The sequence below is a fragment of the Pristiophorus japonicus genome, unplaced genomic scaffold (genome assembly GCF_044704955.1).
Source record: "Pristiophorus japonicus isolate sPriJap1 unplaced genomic scaffold, sPriJap1.hap1 HAP1_SCAFFOLD_1497, whole genome shotgun sequence".
In the NCBI taxonomy this organism is placed as follows: Eukaryota; Metazoa; Chordata; class Chondrichthyes; family Pristiophoridae; genus Pristiophorus; species Pristiophorus japonicus.
This window is the reverse complement of record NW_027251173.1, coordinates 1-4,305: the sequence shown is the minus strand read 5'-3', so window position 1 is coordinate 4,305 and position 4,305 is coordinate 1. Positions and strand designations below refer to the sequence as shown.

Genomic DNA, 4,305 nt, shown 5'->3' with positions numbered 1-4,305 from the left:
AGTTGTTGCCGCGATGGTGATGTTCTTCCTTCAGGACTTCAGGACTTCGAGGCTGGAGAAGTAAGTTTACAACGGTCGCGTTGGTTTCTCTCCCTTCTTGATGACACAAGCGTGGTCTCGGTTGTTTGGCAAAGTATGTCACACCCTCTGTTAAAACAGGGGCCAGTTATACGGTTTGAGTGGTTCTAATCTTCACACCAAATCAGTCCAGGATTCTTTGATTGAATTTGGCGGGCTTGACTCTTCTTTGTAATATTTTGGCGGGCTCGTTCAAAGTTAATATGTTTTGTGTGGGTTGATGTTCGATAAACTGTTTCCTGATGGAAATATTAGTTTGGTAATCGCAATGTCCTTTTGTGCTTAGTTTTTCGCATACAGGCTGGATTGGGCCTCTTGGTGATGTATATGCTGAAATGGTTTTCCAGATTCAGGTTGATGGTTGGCTATCTCTGGGTTATTTGTTGTAATGTTAATATCTCTTGTGGAGAAGGATTCTCGAATACCCATTTCTCCAGACAAGTTACATTAGTCCCAACACCCAGACAGCCTCAATAATCAAGTTGTCTCCTGTCAGTTCTTTAGGCCCGCACACAGCCTTGAATGTGTCTTTAAAAAGTCCAAAATTCTATTCAAGTTCGTAGTTTCTTCCATAAGCACTTTAGGGTTCCAAACTTTCCAATCGATAGTCCCAAATTAAATATCCTTTTGAATGAGCCCAAACACTGTGAGGGGGTTCATCTGAATGTTGCATCCTTTCAAGGGGGAAGAGAGTGGGAGGAATGAGAGACAGGTGTCTAAATACTAAAATTAGGCTGCAGTGAGATTTGAACTCATGACCCCTGGTTGATAAGACCAGTGCTCTAACCCCTGAGCTATGGAGCCACCTGCCCTGCAAAAGACACGGGAAGGAGCAGGAAAGAGAGGGGAAGGGAAAAGAGAGAGTGGAAGGAGGGAGAGAGAGGGGAAGGAGAAAGAGAGGGAGGGGAATGGGAGAGAGTGGGGAAGGAGTGAGAGAGATGGGAGGGGAGACTGGTCTTTGGCCTAGGGACTCCCAGGTGTCGGTGGGGATGTTGCACTTTATCAGGGAGGCTTTGAGGGTGTCCCTTGTAACGTTTCCTCTGCCCACCTTTGGCTCGCTTGCCGTGAAGGAGTAGAGCGCTTGCTTTGGGAGTCTCGTGTCTGGGACATGCGGACTTTGTGGCCCGGCCCAGCAGATAGCTCTTGGTCGGCTGGTGCAGACACAATGGGCCGAAATGGTCACCTTCCGTGCTGTAAGTTTCTATGAGTCGATGATATATCGGTGTCTCTGAGACTGGATGTGGAAAAGGTGGGATACAGACTGGGAGTGGGAAGTGAAAGTGCTGTGGGCAGATTATAAAGTGCGGAGTGAGTGGTTCCTGTTGATGGTGTCGGCCTGTCGTCGATTGACGGTCAATTCAGTAACAGAAGCCAAAATTGAGTAGGCCCCAGTGAGATTTGAACCCACGACCCCTGGTTGACAAGACCAGTGCTCTAACCCCTGAGCTATGGAGCCACCTGTAACACCAGCTCCTGTTTACATCTTACTATTGTTAACAAGAAGGTGGGGCCCGAATAATCATTCTCGGTGATTCATCCCTGAACATTGACAGAATCTTACAGCACACAAGGAGGGCCATTCGGCCCATCGTGTCTGTGTCGGCTCTGTGAGAGAGATTAGTGCTTGGAAGTTGTAAAAGGAGGGAGAGAGGGGAATGAGTGGGAGAGGGAATGGGAGAGAGAGGGGGAAGGAATCAGCCAGAGGGGAATGGGAGAGAGCGGAATGGGAGAGAGCGAGAGGGGGAGGAGAGAGAGATGGGAAGGCGAGAGAGGGAGGAGGCAGGGGAGAGAGAAAGGAAGGGGAGAGAGAGAGAGCAGGGGAGAATCTTAAAAGAAAGGCAAAAGAGTGAGAGAGAGGAGGGAGGGGAGAGAGGTGAAGGGGAGAGAGATGGGAAGTCGAGAGAGGGAGGAGGCAGGAGAGAGAGAAAGGAAGTGGAGAATGATACTTAGGGGATTGACTGTGGATGGGCAATGGCAGACATTTAGAGACCGCATGGATGAAGTACAACAATTGTACATTCCTGTCTGGCGTAAAAATAAAAAGGGGAAGGTGGCTCAACCGTGGCTATCTAGGGAAATCAGGGATAGTATTAAAGCCAAGGAAGTGGCATACAAATTGGCCAGAAATAGCAGCGAACCTGGGGACTGGGAGAAATTTAGAACTCAGCAGAGGAGGACAAAGGGTTTGATTAGGACAGGGAAAATGGAGTACGAGAAGAAGCTTGCAGGGAACATTAAGGCAGATTGCAAAAGTTTCTATAGGTATGTAAAGAGAAAAAGGTTGGTGAAGACAAACGTAGGTCCCCTGCAGTCAGAATCAGGGGAAGTCATAACGGGGAACAAAGAAATGGCGGATCAATTGAATAAGTACTTTGGTTCGGTATTCACTAAGGAGGATACAAACAACCTTCCGGATATAAAAGGGGTCAGAGGGTCTAGTAAGGAGGGGGAACTGAGGGAAATCTTTATTAGTCGGGAAATTGTGTTGGGGAAATTGATGGGATTGAAGGCCGATAAATCCCCAGGGCCTGATGGACTGCATCCTAGAGTACTTAAGGAGGTGGCCTTGGAAATAGCGGATGCATTGACAGTCATTTTCCAACATTCCATTGACTCTGGATCAGTTCCTATGGAGTGGAGGGTAGCCAATGTAACCCCACATTTTAAAAAAGGAGGGAGAGAGAAAACAGGGAATTATAGACCGGTCAGCCTGACCTCAGTAGTGGGTAAAGTGATGGAATCAATTATTAAGGATGTCATAGCAGTGCATCTGGAAAATGGTGACATGATAGGTCCAAGTCAGCATGGATTTGTGAAAGGGAAATCATGCTTGACAAATCTTCTGGAATTTTTTGAGGATGTTTCCAGTAAAGTGGACAAGGGAGAACCAGTTGATGTGGTATATTTGGACTTTCAGAAGGCTTTCGACAAGGTCCCACACAAGAGATTAATGTGCAAAGTTAAAGCACATGGGATTGGGGGTAGTGTGCTGACGTGGATTGAGAACTGGTTGTCAGACAGGAAGCAAAGAGTAGGAGTAAACGGGTACTTTTCAGAATGGCAGGCAGTGACTAGTGGAGTGCCGCAAGGTTCTGTGCTGGGGCCCCAGCTGTTTACATTGTACATTAATGATTTAGACGAGGGGATTAAATGCAGTATCTCCAAATTTGCGGATGATACTAAGTTGGGTGGCAGTGTGAGCTGCGAGGAGGATGCTATTAGGCTGCAGAGTGACTTGGATAGGTTAGGTGAGTGGGCAAATGCATGGCAGATGAAGTATAATGTGGATAAATGTGAGGTTATCCACTTTGGTGGTAAAAACAGAGAGACAGACTATTATCTGAATGGTGACAGATTAGGAAAAGGGAAGGTGCAACGAGACCTGGGTGTCATGGTACATCAGTCATTGAAGGTTGGCATGCAGGTACAGCAGGCGGTTAAGAAAGCAAATGGCATGTTGGCCTTCATAGCGAGGGGATTTGAATACAGGGGCAGGGAGGTGTTGCTACAGTTGTACAGGGCCTTGGTGAGGCCACACCTGGAGTATTGTGTACAGTTTTGGTCTCCTAACTTGAGGAAGGACATTCTTGCTATTGAGGGAGTGCAGCGAAGGTTCACCAGACTGATTCCCGGGATGGCGGGACTGACCTATCAAGAAAGATTGGATCAATTGGGATTGTATTCACTGGAGTTCAGAAGAATGAGAGGGGACCTCATAGAAACGTTTAAAATTCTGACGGGTTTAGACAGGTTAGATGCAGAAAGAATGTTCCCAATGTTGGGGAAGTCCAGAACCAGGGGTCACAGTCTGAGGATAAGGGGTAAGCCATTTAGGACCGAGATGAGGAGAAACTTCTTCACCCAGAGAGTGGTGAACCTGTGGAATTCTCTACCACAGAAAGTAGTTGAGGCCAATTCACTAAATATATTCAAAAGGGAGTTAGATGAAGTCCTTACTACTCGGGGGATCAAGGGTTATGGCGAGAAAGCAGGAAGGGGGTACTGAAGTTTCATGTTCAGCCATGAACTCATTGAATGGCGGTGCAGGCTAGAAGGGCTGAATGGCCTGCTCCTGCACCTATTTTCTATGTTTCTATGTTTCTATGAGAGAGGGAGCAGGGGAGAATCTGAAAAGAAAGGCAAAAGAGGGAGAGAGAGGAGTGAGGGGAGGGAGCGGAAGGAGAGAGAGTAGAAGGGGAGAGAGAGAGGGAAAGGGGAGAGAGAGAT

The 4,305-nt window shown here is 47.4% G+C and overlaps 2 non-coding genes across 2 annotated transcripts; both read right to left on the bottom strand.

Annotated features, from left to right (window-relative positions):
• Positions 1–809: 809 nt before the first annotated feature.
• On the bottom strand, positions 810–882 carry trnai-uau (transfer RNA isoleucine (anticodon UAU)). Its single transcript has one exon. It is a non-coding gene; the product is annotated as a tRNA-Ile (tRNA).
• A 579-nt stretch (positions 883–1,461) lies between these two features.
• On the bottom strand, positions 1,462–1,534 carry trnat-ugu (transfer RNA threonine (anticodon UGU)). Its single transcript has one exon. It is a non-coding gene; the product is annotated as a tRNA-Thr (tRNA).
• Between the last annotated feature and the right edge of the window lie 2,771 nt (positions 1,535–4,305).